Below are 24,868 nucleotides of genomic sequence, written 5' to 3'. Positions count from 1 at the left end.
CCTGGATCTGCTTTAGCAGGACGTTTTCCTTTATCTGCCTGAGAAGGACCCTCTCCTGGATCTTCCTCAGAGGATCCCTCTCCTCCGCTGTCTGGCTTGGGCTGCTCTTTGTCGTCAGAGCCAAGGGAACGAGGTAACTTTTTCTGCTTCCTGGTCACCGGGGCAACTTATGCCGGTTCTGCTGGAGTTCGGGCGGCAGCAGCGCTCCTTGTTGGGAGCAGCCGGAGCCGTGACCGTGCTCCTCGTCGGGGCTGGAGCGGCCGGTGCCGCTGCGGGCGGGGAGGGGGTGGCGAGACAGGCCGGGGACAGGGGGCGCAGGCGGCGGGGTGACTCTGACCGCGGGCTGCCGAGTGACCGGGGCCGGCATGAGCCGGGACGGGGCCGGTGCTGGGGCCGGGGCCCTGGCTTTCGCCGGAGCCGGTGTGGGGGGCGGCCGATGTCGCTGGGGCTGCTGTCGGGGCCGGTGGCGTTGTTTGTGTCTGTGTTGTGTCTTGGGCGGTCATCGGAGTTGTTTGAGTTCCTGCTTGTAGCCTTCCGTGGCGGGGGGTTGTCTGAATTCCTGCTGCAGCTGTCGGTGGCGGGGCTGTCTGAGTTGCTGCTGTGGCTTTCAGCGACGGGATGGTCTGAATTTCTGCTATCTTTTGACTCTGGCCGTGGGGCTTGAGCAGCAACATCAGATGTCACGTAAGACTGGCTCCTGCACGGCTATTTCACAATAAACGACGCCTGCAACACATTCAGGAAACCCAACAACAGAGTCACGTATGAATGAAAGTAACATTCACTCTCAGAACAGCCCGAAGGTTTCTCATCCCCTAATTCTGTTACTGTCACTTTGGCATAATCATCCAAGGGCAAAGTAAACTTTCCCCAGATAAAACCAGGAGTGTAATTAGTAAAAGACTCCATCACAAGATGCCCAAGATATGCAGGTAGAACCGTTGTCCAAGCAATTATTTTATAAATCTGAAGGCAAATCCACACCAACATAGCATGCTTAGACCACCACCTCCAAACAGAGAATAAATAAACCATGCAATATATTCGACCAGTTAATCCCCATTGCATCAATTAACTTTATGCAAAACTCTCTAAGGACACGATGCAAGATTTCATGTAAGAACGACGTGACGTGAACTGTCTGGTCTCCCTGAACAAGTTGGAATTCAAACTATTTAGGCAATCTATCACAGCTGTGTTCATTCCCCATGTTGGGCACCAATAGATCTGTTGTGGTTTTCGCCAAATCGGCCAATGGCCAGCAACAGATGCTGCCCCCAACCTCTCGTCCATGGAGAGGAGGAGGAGAGATAAAGAGACATTTACAAGTTTAGAAGAAACTAAACTACTTTAATGAAATATTAATAATAAGATAAAAAGGAAAATAATGAAATAGATACAGTATATAGGAAACCGTATTAAGCTCCCAGGATGATGTCACTGGCAGGCACTGAGGAAGGCCCAGGCTGGACTCAGTGACAAGTGGGAACTGGGTTCCAGAGTTGGAGTCAGGAACACACCGATTGGGATCAAAGGCAGATGAACAGAGAGGGTCCTCCTCAGACGTCAGCCATTGAAGGAAGAGATTGACCCTTTGATCCCTCAGCTTTTATACTGAGCATGGGGCAGATGGGATGGAATACCCTGTTAGTCAATTTTTGGTCACCTGTCCTGTCCGCTCCTCCCTGCAGGTGGGACCCCTCTACGCCCCTCTGCTTCCAACCCTCCAATGGGGCAAATAACGAAATCAGCTGACCTTGGTTGTTATAGCAATAAGTATAATCAAGAGCCCCTGTGCACACCATTCCTTGGCACAAGCTGTCTTATCACTCTGAACGAACCATCTTAGACACAACATGCTGTTAATTTCAGAGAGTTAGAAGAGGCCTAGCTAAGAAATAAAATTACTGAACAGAAACTTGGTTCTGTTTTACCTCAAACCAGGACAGGTGAGAAGTGTGTCGTGTGGTTTAGTGAGATATAAGCTTCATCTACATATTTTACTGGGGTTTGTTCTTTTAAAATGGATTTCCTTCCCAAGAAAGGAAAATAGGAGACCCAGGTTCAAGCCTTTGTTTCAGATCCAGTGTAATTTTGGGTTTAAGTTTCCCAAAGACAAAGGGCCTGTGACTAATTCAAGGTAGGCAGTTACTTCCCTTTACCTCTTCCACATTTTCAAAAATAAGCTAAAAAGTCCAACTTTTAGTTGGCCCTATAGTATTGATAAGAATACCAATGTTTGCATTAGAGTTGAATTGTTGACACTAAAAGTGCTTCTTGCTGAAATTCACTAAAAGTTCATAGAGATGCGTAGGTTTATAACCACCAGTGAAATTTAACTATCTCATGAGAGGAACATGAGAACCGTTTAACAATGTTCGACGAGACTCTGGAATAATGCGGGACAAGTCCTAAGGAAATGAATGTTTCAGCGGCCTAAATTTGACTCGCCATATGTGATTCTCCAGGTTCTTGGGTTTCTACCTTAGTTCTAATGAAAAAACCCAGAGGTCTTTCATTACAGTAAGCAATCAGCTGCCTTCCAGTTGCACCACATCCCTTAATACATTCTTCAGAGGCCTTGCTTTTTTTCAGTACTGAGTCAGCCTATATAAAATGTGTAGATGTGAATCAGGTAAGGCCCTTTTGTCTCAGCAAACTTGGGAATGCATTTGGGAGCACAGCTTATGGTCTCAAATTCTGATAGCTGGCTCATCAAGCAGCAGCCTCAGCAAGCATTTCAAACAGCAATGTTCAAATAACTAATGTCAACAAATCACATTCATAAATAATTATCAGAGGATCAAGATCATAAGGTTTGATTATTTAACAAGGAATTTATCCAACACAAACCAGCCAGAAACAATATTTATAAGTGCCTGTGCTCTTTCTCATCTCCAACTTTTTTTTTTCTTTAACCAGCTGTGAATTAATTGGTCAGCAAGGAAAGATCTACACAGACGTATAAACGCAGAAGCAGGTTAATTTGGTATGGATCAGGCTTTACTTGAACTAAACGTGGTGGTGAGGTTCAAACTCCCTGGTCATATGCTGCCTCAATAAAATGCATTTTTAAATGCAAAATAAAACAGTAAAGACAGTGGGACTGTCATTCCCTCTCTCTTAGGCATGGATAAGGTCCCTGCCAATTTTTGTTACCTCACTTGAGAAAAGCGATGGGGTGGAGAGTGTTCACGGAGGTGCAGTAAGTACAGTCAGAGGCTTAGTGATCATGGCCTATGGGAAGCACTGAATGAGCCAAGCCCTGTCAAACCCGAGATGAGAAGATTGAGGGGAGACATGCTGAAAGTCTGGCACAGAAAGGAAACCAATAATTCTTTTTCAATCACAGAATACAAGTAGAGATCTCGGACTGCAACAAGGGAGAGCCAAATTAAACGTTTTAAAAGTAAAGATAACGAACTGCTGAAATAAATAGATTTCCTGGGGAGGCGGTGGAGCATCTATTGGTCCTTGAAGAACAGGCTGGATAAACATCTGTCAGGAATCATTTAGGTTAAGCTCATCCCTCCCATGGGGACATATAATATTTCCGAATAGTAACTTTCTACTTTCAGTCATAAAAGAAGAACACTTTCTAGCTTCTTACATCGGTTTTAACATTTTTCTTTCACCAGATGTCTGGGAAGAATGAGACTTGCTGTGACAATCATCAGTTTGGGTGGACAGAGCGAGGCTACTCAAAGAAACTCAGTTACGGAGACTTCTACAGTCAGCTCTGTTTTAGTGACCCCTGCCCTCAGTCTGTCTTGGTCATGGCAATGAGGAGCCCCTGCGAGCCAGACTGTGGAGCTCCTGGAACCTCAGGCCATGTTCACACACCCATGTGCAGGCACACAGTCAATCTACCAGAAAAGATTTAATTGAAAAGGGGCTTTATTACCATCCTCCTCTGATTAATTCGGAAATGTGAAACTAAACATAAGGATGTTGGGCCTGATTTTCATTTACACTAATAGCTTTGATACTGCTTTCCTCCTAAAAGGAAGCCTTAAAGAGTGGGCAAAGAGAATTTGCTGTCTTTTTATATTGACAAAGTGGGGGAAATTGGGCATAACGCAAATAGGAATTGAGACTATTGAGTACTTGGACTAGGTTCTTATTTTCACAGTAATGCCTTTCTACTGCTCTGGTGCTGTAAGGGGCTTTAAGGTGAGTATTAATGAAGTATAATTGCACTTCGCAACACTCTACCCACACAAAGAGGTCTTAAAGGAATCTCAGTGTAAATGAGAATCTTGCCAATTATAGCTAAACTGTGTTGGCTTAATTGTAACGTGGTTATTCAGAAACATTTTAATCTTTACAAAAATGCAGAGGAATTTATAGCTAAAATAGTATTTTAAACTGTTCTTAGCAGTAGGGTAGAAACAGCGTTGAATGAAGAGTCCCTACACTGGAAGCCTCCAATTTCTGGGATTTGCAGCCCACCGGTGAACATTTATTACTGAATCTTTTCCCTCCTCCATATTCAGCCTTTGGGGAAGAAAGATGGTTCTAGCATTAGCTACTCAGCTTTGACTGAAATTGCTGCAACCTGTTCCTTGAGGTCTCCAGTTTGACCCCAGGCTACTCTAGTAGTTCTCACACTTGTTATGCTTGAAATGCCTCACTCAGAGGCCAAGTTGGAAAATTATTAATATGATTCTCATTTAAGGAGAAGACTCACCTGCTGTGCCCCAACTAGGGAACTGTGCATGTGAGGAGGAAGCAGCCTCCCTGTCAAGGCTGCAGAGAAGAAATGAATCCTATGGAATGGGAGAAATGGTGGTTTCTGTCGTCTGGAGTTGGTTGTTCTCCCTGAATCTGCAAGCAGATGCACCACTACTGTCTTATTTCTATATCCCCGTGATAGGGATTTCTTATCCAGACTTTGGACCGAGCCCAAAATTTGAATTGTACAGTGCTAGTTGAAATTCTGGGAATTCAATTCAAAAAGATAAACCAATTTTTGTCCTTCCATTTTCTTGTTATCTCTGGATTCAAATGAGAGCAATGTCTCCTCATTTTGAAATTCTTGCTTCTCTGGCTGCTTGGTCTCTTTGCAAAGTAACCTTCTAACAGATCTAGTGCTATGACAGGATGAGCTTGGGTATCTGCTGGAAGTGGATATGGGGAATGAAAAGAAATTAAAAGAAAACAACTGAAATGAAAACAGGCTGAAGTCTGAGATCTGATATTTTCAGTAATTTCTTCTCTATAGAGGAGACTTTCACTAATGCTTCTAACATCATTAGTTAGAGAAGGACATTTGCTAGCATGGGTATGCAACCACAATTATAAATGGGTACTGCTCTTTCTATCCTGAAATGGTGAATTATACAAAGTGTACTGACTGATAATGGAAAAGGAGATAAATCACACACCAGCCTCCACACAGATCAACAGCTCTTTGCTTCAAATTAGAAAATCCTAATTTAGTTTCACTTTTTTCTTATGTGGGTATATATCCACCAACTCAGCTGGCTTTGGGATTTGGCCCCACAGAAGAAAGGTAACAAAAACAGAGCAGAGCATTTACTGGCTAGCCCTAGAGAAAGTTCATCCTGGGAAGTCAAAAGAAACTCTAATTGTGCATCTGATCCTCAGTGATTCTTGAAAGTGTTTTACAATCTAAAAAGTGTGGGGGACATGTTCAAAGGCATAAACACCAATCAGGCACCCAGCTGCCATTAAGAGTCATCAGGAGTCAGATATCTGGCTACCATTTGTGCCTTTGAAAATCTCTTCCCGCATCAATTACGCTTACTCCCACTTCAGAGCTGCAGCACACAGCCAGAGTGGCATAAAACATCCTAAAGAAAATGAGCATCAGCCTGTGTAGGGAAAAGGAGAGCAAGCAGTGATCTTTGGAGCTCACGCAGCCAGAAATTGCCTAGCTAACCAGGGTTCAGTCTGGGAACCAGCAGTACGTAAATGGGCAGGAGAAAGTGATGTGCAGAAATGGAGTGAGGGTAATGAAGAGAAAACTGAACCAGAAAGCCTTTTGAGCTGGAAATGAGTGTAAGTACCTAATAGGTGGCAGCGAGGAAAAGAGGTGCTGGTAGTGGGAAGAACAGATGGGTCATTCCAAATGACTGCAATTGTGGCAAGGAGAATCACAAAGCTCTTGCTGGAGATAGAGCACAGGAGGAAAGACTCGCTTGAGGACACACACCATGAGAACTAGGTGTTGGTCCCAAGCCTCAGAAACATGACCAGAAGGAATAAAGAAGCTGATCTCCCTACCCTACCACCCCTCCCAGCAAGGGAACAAGGAGAAGTGGCTATCGTTGCTGTAAGCTCCACCTGCTAGAGACAGAGCAGAGTGCTGGGTGAGCAAATGCTGCTCCATGTAAAGCAATCTTTCCAAGTTCAGTCCCCCAACACTGTACTTTGAAACTTGACATCCAAACCATTCCTTTCTTTTTCTTTCCTTTTCATTTATTCTATTGCCTTCTATTTTTATAGTGTTGCAACATCGACACTCAAAACACAGTAATTGGGTGTCTTTTGTTCCGCAAAGAGTCTGACAAGTCTTCCCATCATGACTGCTAAGTGCGAAGGCCGCACAAGGCTGATGCCTTATCCAACTATTAGAACATTTACCTTCAAAATAAGATTATATGTAGGAAGACAGAGAGGAAAGTGGGGGTTCGGACCAAGAGAGAAAAGAGGACGAAAGAGAGGAAGACTGACAAAAGAAGAACAGAGAGAGGGAGGGAGGCTGATCTCATCACTGTGAACTCTCAGTCGGGTGTTTTACCTGCACTTCCATGCTCACAGCATTTTAATCACCTGTTCTTATTTGGCAATTCCAAAACTTTTTTAGGCTTACTGGATTCTGAGAGAAAAAGGCATTTTCCAGAGATGCCAGGGATTCTTCGGAAGGTCAAAAGGGCATTTCCTCAAAATGCTGAGGATGCGTGAGACAGATAAAAAACCAAAGGTTTATTGCAAAGAAGGAGGAGCACATAAGGTGGATCTTCTATAAGCAGAGGATTTCTGTAGTTCAAGGAGGACCTTTCCAAAGGAAAAGCCCAATATATCAGTGTCCTTTTTACCTAGGAATCTGTATGCAGAGTACAGCCCCCAAAGAAATTTATTTTCCATAACACTAATGTAAAACTGGAACAATTCAAATAGTCAAATTAAAACAATAAATATCTCTGAACTCAAGGCTGGCAAAATAATTGTGCCATATTTCCCTTCTAGTGATACTTTCCCTTTCAACATAATGAAGCCCTAATTGTGTAGTAATACTTATCACAATAAAGCATACCTGTGATAGCATTCCAGCTGTGATCAGAGTCCAGGGCAGAGAATGAGGCAGCCTCTGTATTTAGGCTACGTCTGAATACATGAAAGTAGAGGAAAGATAACCTCCCATTCTTTGTGTATTATATCTTTCCCTACATGTATTATGCCTACACACAGAGAAATTCGATGATTTCACTTTCTTTGTATTTCTCCCATAAGGACTGCATTATCAACCATATTATGGGATAATCATACATGACAGAGCAGGTGGATCTAAATCAAGGCAGAAGGGCAATACATTTTCAGCTGAGGTTTGGGTAAAAAGGTATCTGAGGGATGACATTCGATATCTTTGTTACAAGATTAAAAAATGTGTTGTTAAGGTAACAGGTAAGGGGCTGCTGAGTAACAAGAAGGTTGTGTCAAAAAGGAGGCAGCGCTTATGCCATTGGTGCTCGGACTATGAGAAGAGGACATGAGCAGAGACCAACTCACAATTTGTTATAGGCATCGTACAATAACAGCTACTGCGATCAAGACCTCAGACTGAAGCCACCACTCCAAAGTATTTCTACAATTATTTTGCAAGCAAGGCAAAAAAATGTAGAAATGAAGGTCTCACCAGATGAGTAATTCCTGTGCTGCAGTGGAATGAAATTTTCAGTGAACATTTTCTTCTGCGTGCTTTTGGAGAAACAGCTGGATTCAATGCAGAGCAGGTTCCCTTTTATTTTTTTCTTCCCCCCCCACCCCCTCACCCCCAAAAAGAAGGGATTTATGAGACAGTAGAGAGTGCAATAGTAAAGGCTGGATAAGAAAGGGTAAGGGCCACATCCTGGCCAGTAAAATACCTGGAACGAATTGTTGAACTACCAGTCACAAGGGGGCATCTAAAAGGACTTTCCAAGTCATAGGAGTGTTTAGAGGTGATAATGCAGCTGGTTACTGGAGTAGGACCCTGCATCTCTCCCCTAACAATTAGAAGCAACAGAGTATGTGATTAAAAAGTCTTAAAATATTGTAACTGAAATGTTCAAAACTGTAATGCCTCATGTCCTGTGTAACAAGGGCTGCCTATCTAAATGAAATGTAGCAGTACACTCTGCAATATTTTCAGAAAAATATTCTCTCATCACTAAGCCACCTATTTGCTCAGCTATCCTAAAATGCCCTTGTATTTTCCTCTAGCACTGAGTAAACTTTAGATAATGCCTCACCGCTTGCAACAAACCGATAGGACACTATAGATTTTCTGGGGATCTTACATCTGAAGTACTTGAAACCACTGATTTCACACCTTTTTTATGCAAAGCCATATATAAACTCCTTTTTCATTAAAAATCTTGGCTCAGATCTAATCAAAGCTTGCAACAACAAACTATTCAAACCCTAGGCACTGCGCTAGATGGAATAAAATGTCCTTTTGTGTTTTTAGATACTGTTGAAATCTTTAAATAAATAATTTGTACGGATTCTCCTCTCTCTTCCTCATAGTTTGTTGAAGATTTCAGGAAAGTGCATGCATTGTTCTCATAGTTTCTAACCAGACACTTGCACATAATTGTTATGGACTTGCAGTAACTGTTTATGCAAGGCAGAGGTCCAGCAATATTTTAGAAGTAGTAGATGCAAATTAAACCCACTGCAATACAACAGTGCAACCTTCTGAGGTTATGGTTCCAAGCATAAAAGCACTTTGGAAACTAGTATTACATTATAAATCATTTATATGGGTACTTTTAATAATATGAAGAGTGGAACACAAGAAAGAGGGGCATATTTCAGAAAGACTCTAATCTGGTTTTACATTAGAGGTACAAGAATAGAAAGAGAATAGCCATCTATCTCAAAACTAGAAATGGTAGCACATTGTTTACCATGCCAGGAGACATAAGCCTGACAGGAACGTAGTTGTTCAAAGGCCTTGTTTGTTTGTTCATTTATTTATTTATAGAATAAAGCTAATAGATTCTGTTAAGTAAAGTTACAGCTGACAAGGTCTGGGAATCGCTGTTTGAGACACTTCATTCCGTAGTGGCTCTTAATGTACTTAACTAAGATCTCTTTTTCACTCCCCCACCTGTCCCAACACGTTTTGGTACCAATTAAACTGTGTAATTTGCTGGAAATTAGCTGCATCCCTCATGTTCCTCAGAAGCGGCTCATAGGCAGCATTTAAGTACCCCAGAAATAAGAGTGGCACCATGACCGGTGGGTTTTCAAATGTATACAAACAGCTGTTTCCCCAGAGGGGCTATGCTGGCTGATCTAGCTCCTCCATCACACAAAGTGAACTGGTCAGGGCTGGAAGGGATCCCACTTCTTTCATTTCAGCTGGCAGCCCTCACCGAAATCAGCCTTGACGTAAGCCCCTCACATCTCTTGGAAAGAGAGTGGCACCAGCTGAGGGTACACACAGAAAGGTTCCTCCCTGCATGCAAATACAAGGCCCAGAATTCACCTACAACTGTCTGATACCTTCTTAAGGAGGACTCCTACTCCTTTTGCCCACTGTTAAGTTTCTCCTTTCCCTCCTAGACAGGCTTCAAAAGACTGAGATGCTATGACAAGACTAATCTTCCAACAAAACTTGATGTTTTAAAAGGGTAAACTCAGGGGGAATCCATCCTCTATGTAAACTCCATCTTGGCTGCTTGCCCAGCCAGCTTACTCTAATTATCCAAGGGTATGAAAAACAATAGATTGTCTCCATCACTAAATCAGTCTGATCAGGAAAGGCTTCTCCTAGCTGTGAGTGACTGCAGTTATCTCCGCTTTGAGGAATCATCATATGAGAGAGATATTTCATATGCCAACACGATAGCAACCCCATAGCTAAGCTGATGAGAACTGTCAGCACCCCAGCACTGAGCAGAAGATGGAATTTGATGCACTTTTGCAGCAAACAGAGAAATAATCTTGAGGGGCTGGGCAGACACTGCCATCCCAGGGAGAAAACAGCTGTCTCAGAATAGCTGTCTCATCCAAAACCTTTAATAAGTAAATCTCAAATATCCACTCTATTGACTCAGACATAGACCTTCTCTATATCTCTTTTCTCATGTGTCATGTAGGGATGAAGAAACAGGGTTAAGCCAGATTTAAGCCTGAGTTACGTTTACAGCATCTTAAACTCCACTACCCTTTTCAGTTATTCACATGAAACATTTCAGATCCCATCCAGAGCTCCTGGGATCCAGGTAAGTGAAGGAGACAGTTAATCAACTAATTATGCGTAACAAAGAACAGGTGTGAAAGAAGGTGCCCAGTGGCTCTGTGAGTATTGCTGTCTGCCAAGTTCCTGACATTATCATTGCCATTCTTGACTTCACCTTTGCCTGGCTATGCAAGTGTGCTACTTGGGACAGGTTTTGGGTACGATGCAGCCAACATACGGGGCACACCCACAAAATGTCTAGTTTCATTGTGGTTATTTCAGACATTGCCAAGCATTTGATTTGAGCTTGGAATTCAGGCCTGTTTCTAAGATCTGTTGATGGACATCTGAATATCTGCTCCCCCTCCCTCCCACATGCACTCACTGAAGACAATTAGAGAGCAGTACTTGAAGCAAGCAAACAAGGAGGGTGGTCAAGGGTGCAGAATCTCAGCTAGGAGACGAAGGGGCACTCTGAAATAGCAGCACCATCCAGTGTTGTGTTCTTATACACTCTGGGATGAGATACTGACCCTGTTTCAATCATGCTATCCGTCTTCTTTCAGAGGACATCTTTCCATTTTCTTATCTCCACTCTGCATTTCCTCCTATTTGACTACAGCCTCCTTAAAGATGGATAGGCAGAACTGTGCAAGGCATCGTACACAAGATCCTAGCAGAGCTGTGATGGACTAACACTTGCTGATATTTACTGGAAATATTTTTCCTGGTACATATTTGCTGTTTCACAGTTGTATCACGCTGGTACGATCATGATTGACATGATGTGATATGACTGTGACTAATTGTGATGTGTTTGGCCTGCAATGCACTAATGCATGAAACAATGTTTGGTTTCCTGCCCCTTTCATGGAATGAGATCTGACCTGTTTGCAGAAATCTTATTGTTTCCTTTGTCCGTGCTGTGAATGAGTCTGCACCTTGAAGTGAAGTTCAATTTCTATTACTCCAGCTTGCCAGCTCACCCACTTTCCTCTTCATGCTGGTTTATTTAAACAGTGGTTAAATAATTAGCCAAATACAGACAGCCAGAACAAACTTTTTGGGTGAAAGTCTTTGACTGGTACCAAGGCAGATCTCTGATGAGCTTTCCGGCTTGACAGTTCCTTTTTATGGTTCACATGCTGTTGCCTCCATTTTAACCAGTTCTTGCCAAGCTCAAGCTTCGTCCTGAATTCTTGTCTTCTCCAGTTTACTTGTGACTCCTTAACAAATGCTTTACTTTGATCCAGATAAATTAGTTGTACAGTATTTTCTTTCTTTCTTTCTTTAGAAAACCAATTACTTTAAGAAAAATGAGACTAAGTTAATATGCCACAACCTGCTTTTTTTCAACCCTATATCACATTTTCTTCCATTTCCATGTTCGTACTCGTATTTAATTATCTTTCCATTTTAAAATTATCCTTAGAGCTTTTCATATTATTGAGCTCAGATTAACAGTCCATCCTTCCTGGGTCACTTTTATCCTCTTTCCTAAATTCAGGCACCACATTTCCTATTCTCCAAGAACATAGTATTATCCGAGGATGATGGTTAACTACAGTCTTACTTTTAATTCTTTCAGCACTCATAAGGAAATTATCCTTATGGATAATTGGTATTGGAGCAAGCTCCTAACAATATTTGAAGCATTCTGCTGTGTGGGCTGTGATTGTTTCCCACACTTATTCCCATGAGTCCTGTTATTTTCCCCATTTTACATCATGCTCCCTTTTGGGCATCGAATGTTGCCATATTCTCATCACATATCTTCAAGAGCCATTTGCAGGAAACCCAAGGCAATGAGTAGACTGAATCTTAATATCCCAGGTCCATGTGATAATGTTCCTGGAGTGATACCTGCTGATTTTTCTGTTCTTTAATTTCACAGAGATGTCAGCTGCACACAGAGAACTTTAAGCCACTCACGGAGTAAATGTTGCTCACCCAGCAGCTTTGGAAACTCCTCTCTTACAAGAAGGCTGCCCAAAAGAAGCAATGATTTTGCTAGGAACTTCGCACAAAATATGGTAAAGCCACTTCTGTGATATTTAATTTTATTGTTATGGAAAGCCCAGTCACTACTGTATCCCACTGTGACTTCGTAGGAGTTGCTGAATGTAAAGACTAACTGTTCAAATTTCTTGATATATTTTGCAGAGGATTTATCAGATATCCCTAAATTTCAACAATCACCCATGTTAGAGAAATAAACAGAGAGACACTTCACATTTAGAAAATTTGATAAAAAATAACTGAATCTCATGCCTTTTAGATGCCTTAAAAAATTATTTTTAATTATTTTTTTCACTTTCTTTTGTCATTTGATGTTTTTTTCCATTCCATACAGGTCCATCGCCTGCCTGTTTCTTTTTGATATTATGGATCCTACTTACCCAGCTGCCACCTCTCGTTTTTTGTAAGGTATGCCAGCTGTGAAGTGGGGGGACCTCTGGCCCCCACTATATCCTTCAATAAGTCTGAATGACCTCTTTTCTATTCAGGTTACTGTGACCTAATTCCAAGTGGGTGGAACAGACTTTTAGGCCAGGTTTCCTCTACAAGATTGAGAGAGATTCTTCACTCCCCTCCTTCTCCCAAGTTTCTTGCTTTGACAGCTAAACTATTGCTATAACATTCCCAATGGTGTCTTCATTGTAATGAATGGGCTGGGTAAAGAAAGAAGTAATATCTGTATGGTCTGAAAAGCACCAGTAGACCTTTGGTGAACTATAACTGTGTCATTTATTATTATCCAGGTAGCTTGTTACTGCAAGGACTCTGGCTATCTTAATAATGCTCCTGAATTTGTTTAACTTCAGAGTTCCCCAGAAGACTGGAAAAGGAGTATATAAATACGGAAGGAAAATACTTCTTGTCTGCTTCTAGTTTTCTTTCTTGTTCTACTTCTAGTTCTTTTTCCTGAAAACATAAAAGACTGAAGTACCTATGCCTTCAAGGGCTAGTCAGCGTAGGAAAGCTATAACAGAGGCCTATACTAATACCACTATAACTGTTTTTATAAACACTTGGAAGATGTGATAATCTCCTTCTTTCTTTCTCTCTCTCTCACTCTCTCTCCCCCCCCCGCCCTTTCCTCCTTCCTTCCTTCCTGCCTTCCTTCCACCCAACCAATAGGAAAAACTAAAGGCCTGTGATGTATCCCTCACCCTTAGGTAGGACTGTTTTGAGAGAAAACAGATTTTATTTATGAGGCTTTCTTGATTTATAGGGTAGCTATGTGCAAAACAAAACCACTTGAAGGAGGTGGCTGGAGGGAAATGTGAGTGCCCTCTCTTAACATCTCACTCACTCAGCATTGTGGTGGGGCCTTTCCCTTGAAACAACAGCTCAGGGTGGCTTGAGACCTGCCTTGGAAATCAAAGGAGCACCACTTCAGTTAAACATGTGCTGGAGCTTCTTCTTATCTGAGTGCAATCAAGATTTCAATGATGGTTTCACCCAGGAGGTTCTGGCAACATTTGGATCATCTTCATTCAAAAGGAATATGTGGCCATTAAGATGCCACGGTTGCCTCCACCAGCAAGAAGACAGGTAAGCTGCTCATTTGGCTGAATGAGTAATCCTCATTTGGCAGAAGTATAGGCAAAAGGAAACCTGCAATAATGTCCATACCATTGCTGCAAACTGTAGCCAAAGAAGTGCTAACCAAGTCCCTGACGTTGCCTATTTCCTGGAATATATGGGACCTCACATGCACCCATATGACTTCATTGATTCCAATGGATGCAGGATAATGCTACAAGAGAAGAGTTTGGTTTGATACCCTCTGTGTAAAAACACGCTTTTTTGTACCACTTACATCTAAAGCTCTTTACAGAGTGATACGGTGAAATCCTTTTTCAGTTAGAGAAATAGAGGCTCAGGAGTGATTTGCCCTAAGTCCCACAGGGAGCTGGTAAAAGGGCACATACCCACGGCTCCAGACTTGGAGCATAGCAGCGCGCTGTGTGAATGCTTTGGCCTCTTTCCTTTTGTGCATGTGCCTGTAGTCAATGAAATTATCTGCTCTTCATTTGCCAGTGCTCTGAGCTCTAGGAAGGGAAGCAGGAGGAACCAGATTGTGTTTCAACTCTGAAATTTCAAAAGGTACAATTCGCATACTGGGACTTGTGCATATTTTAAGTTTGTTATGTAAACAAGAATTGCACACAATGTTAACTTTCATAAATTTATATTCTAAAATTTTATACCACATACTGTCTTTCTGAATGTATTTAGAGCTGTTTGATCTAAAAATTTCCCTAGGCTGGGAGGATGATACAGCCTGTCAAAGACATAATGGTAAATAACCCTTTTGAAGATATTTTCCTGATACATTTTCCTTTGATTTCAAAGACACTGGGAGCTTGAAAAGCTTTAAGCTTGGCCACAGCATGATGTTACATCACTCCAGCCTCTGATGTCAGCTTCTGATTGTTTGTGACACAATATTTTGCCACCAGTGGACTATAACATCACTTGTAAAATTCCATTCTTTTCTCCTCTTTCTGCTCACAGGTTCCAAAACAATTAGAAAAATTCACTGATCCTGTAAGAATGGTTGTTTCATAATGGATGAATAAGCCTGCTAGATGATGCTGTATTAGACTAGATCATACTATATTACAAACAAAATACATATGATTTTTATCATATGTATTTTCAATTCTTCAAAATTGAAAAATTTCTTCAAAATATCTTCAATTCTTCAAAAGAATTTTATCAAAAAATCTTCTTCAATACAATTTTTCTTGTCTTTTGATCAGATCTTTGAATGAGCGTTGTCTTTTGTTTAATTTCTCTTCTGACATATACAACTAGTTCATATGAAATATTTCATATAAACATGAAACATTATAGCCAGAAATTAGATCACCAGCTCTTCCAAATGAAACACAAGGGACTACATTTTCAGAAGACCTGTTTTTCATATACTGAAAATGTATACCACTTTAAGATGTTTTAGGGGGGCAACATCAAAAGAAAAGGCTCCAGTTCTCCTAGCGGTTTGAAAATTTGAACCTACGTTTATGTTTCTTATTGTAACAGACAGTAAAATAGGAGAGTTTGTTTTTCGCAGGGTAGAAATCTCTGCCTGCTGATAGTGACTAAGATACAACCACCATACCTCCCTCCCCAAAAAACACCACCACCACCACCAAAAAAAAAACCCCAAAAACCCCAAAAAGGAAAAAAATCAAAATCACATGATTGAAAGATTTTGTCTTATGTTATAGGAACTATGAGAGAAAAGTGTCATGGCTGGTTCTGGTTTACACTCTATAGTCGTGTTTCAAATATCCAGGATGTAAAATGCTATTAATATTCAATAACATCTCTTGGAGTACAGATCTTCAACTACCTCTCTGAGGACCTTGTATGCTAGGCCCTCTGCCTCTTTCTACACGGCTGCAATGACAGTGTCGTGTTCAACATCTCTTGTTTCCTGTCCTTGAGAGTTGTTCAAAGCTACTGCCCACCACTTCTCCCCTCTCGTTAGACTCTTCACACTTTGCAAGGTCTTGACTATGCATGTAGTTGAACCTAGCCATGACACCTTGCCAGTAGCTATGTTGAAATAAGTACAAATGGACATAACCTCAGCCATTTAGGGAACTGTATCCCCATCTCCTCCACCATTTCCGTAGCTGTAGCAGTCACAGCACGACACTTGCCTAGTGCTATGCACAGCAAGCTCAAGAGAAGATATTAAACCACTTGGTTAGCACATGTTACCTGAACACCTCCCTGGTAATGAGATCTGGCCTGTGAGTTGCCAGCTGGCTTATGCTAGGTGTCTTTCAAAACGTAGAAAGACTGAGTCCTTGTAGGTACGTGCTTCACAGTGCCCCTGCACAATTTCCATCTCTGGAGATTTTAAAAACAGATCTTCCATAGCAGCAATTTCTAATCCATCATCAAGAACTATGTACAGTGAGGTACAAATTAGTTTTCTAATAAAGAGTCTAATCACTGAATGAACATAAATGCTTATAGTAAGCATGGGAGAAGGGCTTCTTCAAAAAGATGAACATATCTCAAGCTCAAGCGCATCTTATTTTGCAGTTTATGAAAGTTTTATTGTCTGTTTTTTATTGCTTTGCATTTGTATTTGACAAGCTCTTCTTTCATCTCTGACTTGAGATAAGTGTGTATCTGAAGGAGCCAAAAGCCACCAAATGAGGCTGTCTGAAAGGGCACATGAAATTTACCTGAGTGCAGGTAGTAGGATCGGAAATGTCCTCCGTAAGATCAGCTCTGCAGTTCCAGAAAGCCTGGGTGAAAGTGTGAGCATATAAATATGTAATACTGTAAGGAGGAAAGATGCATAAGGAACTAAGGAGTTTTCTCCGAAAGAAAGTTCCACGCCCCAGTTAGCCCATCGCCAGTGCTACGGGTTGCCAAAGCACATCTGTGTGCCAGAGTACTGCTGGCACTCCACACAGTAGGAGAGATGCACTGAAACTTACTTCTGCTTCAGTACCTACGGTGCTTGTGGGGCAGACCATAATCTGCTTCTCACTTTGGCAGTCTATGAGACTTCTCTGACAGCTCTGAAAACAGATCTCATTCCTGGCGTATCGGCAGAGCCAAAAGCTACAGTTAGATTTCACCATTACCTACAGCTGATTTCATAGCAAAGGCATCTTGGGTCGTTTAACCTTTAAACGTGATTCAACTTGGATTTTCAGTCTCCCAGGAAAATGACTTGCTCTTCTGTCTGTCTGCACAAGTAAGTGCATTGTTTACGTGCTTACAAGAAATATATAAGCACTGAAAAAAATTCTATCTATTGTATGCTAACAAGTCCAGCTCCTTACTATCTAGGTTCAAATACTGATATGTTCCTTGAGAGCAACCAAGTAGTCTCTCGGGATTTGTTTTCCCAAGCTAGAAAACACTGTCCTTGCTAGTCTTCATTTGTGATTCCTCCAATCCTTCTTTCCCTGTGACTCGTCTCACTTGCATGTCTCCTCCCTTTACCTGACTGGCTGTGGCTGTACACGGGCATCCAGCTATGGCCTCCTGGCTGTCTTGAAAAATGGTGTTACCAATCCCCTCTCCCCATGGAAAACACTTTACCTCCTGCACTAGAGGCTGACATTTGCTTTTTTCCGTACTCATATCATATTGAGTATTGACAGAAATTCTAAAAATGAGTATTTTTATATTTCTCATTTCCACAGGATGGTCCTGAGTTTACAGAATTTCCCGTTTGTCCCTTGCACTTTGCATTATTGGCCTGTTTCAATTATTTCAGACCTGTTGTTCATCTTTTTTTTTTTTTCCTTCCTGTGAAATTCCAGCCCTTTCCTCTGCTGATGATGCTGTTCAACCATGTATTATCTGCACACATCATTAGTATACAAGATTCTTACAAATCTACTAATTAATGAGTGGTCACAAGATCAGTTCCAAGGGAATCCCGCCGCTGACTGCCTGCAGCTGAATGCTTCCTCTACCAGCACAGCCTATTTTCACAGCAGAACATTGGCTTAAATGTGCATTTTAATGGCACAGTGTCTTCCGGCAGTCAAATCTTCTGTGTGGTCACAGTAATTAGGACCTCTCAGATACCAAGCACCTCTTTATAGGCTACAGCATAGCACCCACTACTTTCAGAAGACAGTGAAAGATGTAGGCTGTGCAGCATCTCTCAGGAATACACCATTATTCGGTCTGCACCTGTAAGTATGGTAATGTTATCAATAGTTTGTATTTGCACATACCAGGGCTGTGTCTGATGCAGTTTCCCCTCACCAGACATGATCCTGACCGCCCCCACAGGCTGACATCCCAGCCTGTCCTTGGCTGATCCCCATCCCCAAGGAGGTGCCTGATGCCCAGGACTGGGGCTGCCCCTGTTTCCCCTGGCTGCCCTGCTCCCTGGCTGGGCCCTGGATGGTGGTCCTGCCCTATCACCCCAGGGAAACCCTCACATCTCCTGGCTCCAGTCCACAGGGAATTACCAGTACACACAGTATCCTAGCAAATACTGGAGTTAAGATACAGCTCTTTGGTATTAACTGCTTTGCCCGTTTCTGTCACGATGTGCGTACATCCATACATGTTTTCCGTGGGCCTGATATTGCATAATCATTTTTATTGCCCATGTTTCTGCGTACCACTTAAGCCAGGGTTATGAGTGGAACCATCTGCATTTCTACATGCTACATTTCATGCCAGCTGGGGGTTGGAAGTGAAAAATTGTGTTTTGTTGGAACCATGTCTTTTACTCATTTTATCTGTTCTACATTCGTACACATATGAATATGAATATACTATCAGATTTTCCCATTAGTATTTGTGATATCTTGAGCCATTTTGTTTGAAGATCTACAGTAAGGGAACTGTGAAATCTCAGCAGGGAAGAAATTAATGATAAAAAACCCAATAAATGGAATTGTTGCATTTAGGATCGGATGCAAATCTGGTGAAATATCACGGTTCAAGTGGTGCAGCTGAAGGTATTGGAATACTTTCAGTTTAAGGACAGACAAGACACTCTGTGTGGGGGGAATGACATGGTTTCAAGGCTCCCATGTTAGTACATCATCCAGGCCTGTCCAGCATGTAGTCAGTGCACACAAACATGAACATCGTGCTGACAACAATACGTATTTTGTGCTTCTGAGGAAAAAATCAGAAAATTGCTGGCTCTAGGCTAAGTGGGCAACACTGAGGCCAAATTTAAAGGTAAAGGATTGAGACAGTCTGGGTGTAGGATATATATTCCTTTGCATGGCATGGAGCAGGCATTGGCACTTCTTAAAAGCACGTGATTGAATTGTAACATTATGTCCTGTCTCCTTTGCTTGTTCGAGAAGAAAAAGAAAAGTTAGATTATGGCTAGCTTTGTATCCATCAGATACAGCTGTAAGATAGCCCTGTTCCTCTCTGGGGAGGTGAAAGGTTATTTCAGAAACTGTACACCAGTAATATCAATGTTTTTGATTGCCTGGTATCCAGGTTCTCCACCCAAGTCTATGACAAAGGGGTTCCAAATGCCACTTTTCCAATTCCCAATGGTGGGATTATGCCAGGCTAGAGGTTAGAGCAATACCACTTCACTAGGCTGCTCCAGCCATGAAGGGAGGGACTTGGAGCCCAATCCCACACTAGCAAACGTTACGAGGGGCAGAAGCTGCAATAGCAGGAGTCAGGGATGCCCAGTCCATCTGTATTTCCACCTACTGTGTATGTTGGCAAGGCAAGAAAGGAAAAAACACTCTGCCTGTGTTTTCTTGCTCTGTTTCAGTTCTGCAGGGCTGGCCAGCCAGCTTCCTTTGCAAGTGATGACCTCCTTCAGGTTTGGTACTAGTTTATTTCCTTTGAGGAGGGAGTTCAAAAATATATCCATTTGCAAATATAAGCTAAAAGCCAATTACTAGCCTTCTCAACAGCACTTCAGACAGCCACTTCAAATGCCATCCATTCATTAACCAGCAGGAGGGGCATAAAAAACCCAGAGAATGTTTTGTGGTGAATGTATGGCAATCAGTGTAAAAGCCCTTTTTGCATATGATGTAGCAAACCCGAGAAATGTTGGTGGCTTTTGAGCCAGAACACTCACCTGTTGCTCCAAAAATCTCTTTTTTTCTATACTACATATTACATATGGTAACTACTGCAGATGTGCGAGTATAGTTTTGTGGACATGCAGTGGGACACTGTTAAACCTCATCTCTAACTTGTTAATGAAAATAAAATGGGCGATTCCTCCCAGCAGGATGTTTTGCAGGGAGACAGGGAATCTGTTCTATTCTCTATGGTAGTTGACTTCAGGGGCATGCTCCAATCAAAACACCAGTCTGCATCCTGCCCTTTCTCTGCCCTTCAGAGACCAGACTCCTTAGACCTTGTAATGCCCTACTGAAGAGGGAAAATAAGCTTAAAGTGCCACTGATGGTGTCCTGACTGGCACAGAGATGTGGCTCCATCACAGTTCACATTCCTAATTTCCGAGAGATCTAAAGGTGTGAGGGTGAAATCAAAGCTGCTGCAGTGCTGAATGCAGCGGCAGATATTTTACAAAAATGAGAGTGCTCATACAACTGCTCAGTACTTTTGCTTCTCCGTCACGTGAATAAAAACTTAGACTACTGCAAGCCTTTTTCTTTCTCCTTTCTTTTTGTTTGCCTCCCCCCTGTCCCACCATATAGTAGAGATACAGGTATTATGGATACAGACTGTGGGCTGGTTACCCAATTATGAACAGGAAAGCTAGCATTATGCTAATATAGTAAAAGTCTATGACACTGTTAGTGTCACCGTTAAACTACTACAGCAAGTAAGGTACTATGGAACTTTTTTATGGATCTCTTTATCTTAGACATTTTTTTTCCTCCTCATATTATCTGTACCCCTGTAGAGAGGATAGTTGCCTACTATGAAAGAATTCATAAGGCTGTAGCTTTTATTGTTTAAATTGCCATAAACATTAGGACATCATTAGTGACAACAGTAACAACTAGGCAAAGCAGGAAGTAGCATTTTTCCGTTATCTGTTCCTTTTAATTTAAATTTTCTATCATCTGTCTTGAAATGAGAAAAGAACAGTTCTATTCTCTCTTGAAAACATTTCATAATATTCACTCTTCAGCCTTGCTCCAAGACTTAAATTTAAGGATGAAATTATGAAAATACTCCTTAATCCTGTGTATTTGTTTGTATAAGTAGACCTTAATTGAAATATGTGGACTAATTTAGTTGTATAAAATTAATATACCTATCTATCTATATTCAGAATGAAATATTAAGTGAATAATCTTATTACAGTTGAGTAATTCAGTCCTAGGAAAAAAATTTCTGATTTATTTTGCTATTTTTTCCTGCCTGAGCACTGGGCAGCCCATTCCTCAAGTTTATTGTTGCCTGATGCAGAATACAACCAGCGAACAACTCTTGAAAGCCAATTCTGCAGCTATTTAACTTTACACTTTCTGAGTGGGTTGCTGACAGCTTGTTAAGTTGAGCATCAGAATAAGACTTTAGAGTCCTAGTCTGGAGCTGCTGCTAGGTGACTCATTAAGAATATTTAATAGTCAGAATTTAGACTGTTCTTAACGTCGATTGATATAAATCATATAAGGTTTTTTTTCAACAAACACAACTGTATTCCTAAGTCTAGAACTCATAATGGCAAATATAAAATTTTCTTTCTGAATACATTACATTTTGAGCAAACCCAACACAATTTACCTGAAGATCTTTCTCTGTAAATTCCCTCAGTTACAAATTGCTTGATATGGAAATCCTTGTCCAGTTCTGGAACAGTGTCTGGGAGAAAGAACAGGAATGAATGACCTTATGCTCTAATTGCCAAGAAACATCATGGTGATTCAAAGAAAAGTCAGCTAATATCATCTCATTGAAAAATTGATATTTAATTTTGGACTGGAATATTTTGACTCAAAAAAGTCTAACTCTTCGTTTTTTACTTTCCCAAATTACAGTTTTTCTACGTTTTTTTTTTTTAAATCATTTGCCTAGGCACTAGAATGGCAGAAGAAATTGAGATGTTGATGAAATGCAAAGTAATACACAAGGGAAACCTCCCATGTAAGAAGGCATAAATGATGATGGTTTCTAAATTAGCTATCATCATTCAGAAAATATTTGAATGGTTCTCTGAAAACACTAGCACAGTGTTCTGCAATGATCATAAAGGCAAATCTAATGTTCAAAGTTATTAGGAATTGTATGGGGAACAAAACAGAAAATATCTCTGCACCACTTTATAAATCCATGACATGCTCACATCTTGAACGCGATCCAATTCAATCAATCTGGAAACAGTACAGTGTAGTTTTAAAGTCATCGTAAAGGTGATTAGAACACAGAAGAGATTCCATGTAAGTACAGCCTGCAGATCTTCATTTTGGAAAAGGCAAGATTGAAGGAAGTCACCAAAGCAGTCTACACAATCTTAACTAGCAGACATGCAGTAATCACAAGCTATTTTCATAGAATCACAGAATCATAGAATGGTTTGGGTTGGAAGGGACCTTAAAGATCACCTAGCTCCAATCCCCTGCCATGGGCAGGGACACCTCCCACTAGACCAGGCTGCTCAAAGGCCCATCCAGCCTGGCCTTGAACACTTCCAGGGATGGGGCATCCACAGCCTCCCTGGGCAACCTGTTCCAGTGCTTCACCAGCCTCACAGTAAAGAATTTCTTCCTGATATGCAATCTAGATCTCCCCTCTTTCAGTTTGAAACTGTTACCCTTCATCCTACCATTACACTCCCTGATAAAGAGTCCCTCCCCATCTTTCCTGTAAGCCCCCTTTAGGTACTGGAAGGCTGCTATCAGGTCTCCCTGGATCCTTCCCTTCTCCAGGCTGAACAACCCCAACTCTCTCAGCCTGTCCTCATAGGAGAGGTGCTCCAGCCCTCTCATCATTTTCGCTGGACCCGTTCCAACAGGTCCATGTCCTTCCTGTGCTGAAGACTCCAGAGCTGGACGCAGTACTTTAGGTGGGGTCTCATGAGAGCAGAGTAGAGGGGCAGAATCGCCTCCCTCAACCTGCTGGCCACACTTCTTTTGATGCAGCCCAGGATGCGGTTGGCTTTCTGGGCTGCAAGTGCGCATTGCCTGCTCATGTTGAGCTTCTCATCCACGAGCACCCCCAAGTCCTTCTCCTCAGGGCTGCTCTCAAGCCATTCTCCACCCTACCTGTATTTGTGCCTGGGATTGCCATGACTCACATGCAGGACCTTGCACTTGGCCTGGTTGAACTTCATGAGGTTCGCACGGGCCCGCCTCTCCCGCCTGTCAAGGTCCCTCTGGATGGCATCTCTTCCCTCCAGCGTGTCAACTGCGCCACACAGCTTGGTGTCATCGGCAAACTTGCTGTTAATACTTTGAGTTAATATATAAACAAATAAAACTACTTTTACACAAATTACAAATAAACTGCAAAACTCATTATTACAAGAATGTAGAAAGTGAAAAGTTCGAACATATTCAAAACTGACCTAGACAGCTTCCAGGGATGGGTCTGTTGTTGTGGTGTTAAATGTGATGGAAGTGATGCAATATCTGTCATTTGTCAATTCTAAAGAAGATGGTACTGAGGAAGAACCGCCTTCTATATTCCCTGTCTCTTACATTCTTCCTGAGTATTTGAGCTGATCCCTGTAGGAAGGAACATTTGGGGATGGACAGACTTTTAACGTGACCCATAATGACACTTCATAGAGCCTTAAGAAATACAGGTATATTCCTTGGCAGGGGGGTTGTTGTTGGTGGGGGGTTTTGTGTTTTTTTGGGTTTTTTTTTTGAGAGAGAACCTGACTGAATGAGTCTCTTTACTACTAATACACTCATTATTCTAATTCAATTTTCTGATCTGTATTATGACAACTGGAAAAGAACAACTGGTCAAAGTATTTCCTGTTACCAAGATTTCTAAACACTGTAGTTGTAAAAACAATAATCTAAAACTCAGCAACAACCTTGTTGAACACTGTGTGCTTAAAGCTGCTAATACAACAGGCTTAATAATTATCACAAATGTTTTGCAAGACTTAGGTCCTGCAGCCAAGCTCAGCATAGATCATTCCACACAACAGTTTTAATAAATCCAACTGTCTTTGCAGAGTGGGTTTGCATTTTTTAAACGTGTTTGGAGTCTGAAAATGGGTAGAATTCCCTAGTTTGTGTGACTGTAAATTTAAGAAATGACTTGTGTTATTTGCTTTCCATTAACTATTTTCATAAGTCAGATGATTGCTGAAATCAGCAACTTCTGAATACTCTAGTGTGCTATGAGATGCATTTTGTCTCTTTTCTTTCACTCAGTGCCTGTGAATCAGATCTTCGGATGGAGTAAACAATACTTCCTTGATATCAGTGATGCTACAACAGTTTACACCAGCTCAGAATTCGATCCTTCCGGTTAGGATGGCAGAGGAAGACCATGGAGAGAGCAGTTGTCCCTTATGCCTTTACAATGAGTATCAGAAACACTAACGTTGCTACTAACAGAATTTACAATAAGCTTGGTAAAGATGAGCTGCAGTCACATCAGTTTTTCCCAGTGCTGACACAGCTTCCCCGTGCAAACTTCATTCATGCAGGGGCCAGCGAAGTGCAGGCATAAACCGATTATGACACTTTTCTGCTTTGAGGTGCTTCTGTTGCTGTCAAACTCAAAAGGAGCAGAAAAGATTGGAGGAATCTCATACAAGAAGATTTTGGCAGGCTTTTGTTACAGACGGTTTGTTCAAGTTTCTTTGGATAAGATGTTTCTTTGGAACAGGTTAGATGAAGCAGAAAGTGTCCTGAAAGCTGGGGTCCAAGTCATTCATTTGATGCACTGGTATGAGTATTTCACCCCATGTGCACCCTGCAATCCCTGGTTTCATAACAGTTTCAAAGTCAATTGTACTTGTGCTACATGAGTTTTACTGGCTTTTGTTGTTCCCCTACACATGAA

The 24,868-nt window shown here is 41.7% G+C and overlaps 1 long non-coding RNA gene across 1 annotated transcript; it reads left to right on the top strand.

Moving 5' to 3' along the window:
* On the top strand, positions 1-24,360 carry LOC128907723 (uncharacterized). Its single transcript, XR_008465714.1, has 5 exons — positions 1-133; positions 12,312-12,450; positions 12,771-12,844; positions 13,653-13,975; positions 24,232-24,360. It is a non-coding gene; the product is annotated as an uncharacterized LOC128907723 (long non-coding RNA).
* Positions 24,361-24,868: the final 508 nt, after the last annotated feature.

The sequence above is a fragment of the Rissa tridactyla genome, chromosome 3 (genome assembly GCF_028500815.1).
Source record: "Rissa tridactyla isolate bRisTri1 chromosome 3, bRisTri1.patW.cur.20221130, whole genome shotgun sequence".
Lineage (NCBI taxonomy): Eukaryota > Metazoa > Chordata > Aves > Charadriiformes > Laridae > Rissa > Rissa tridactyla.
The sequence above is the reverse complement of the archived record's forward strand: the minus strand, read 5'-3'. Positions and strand labels throughout refer to the sequence as shown.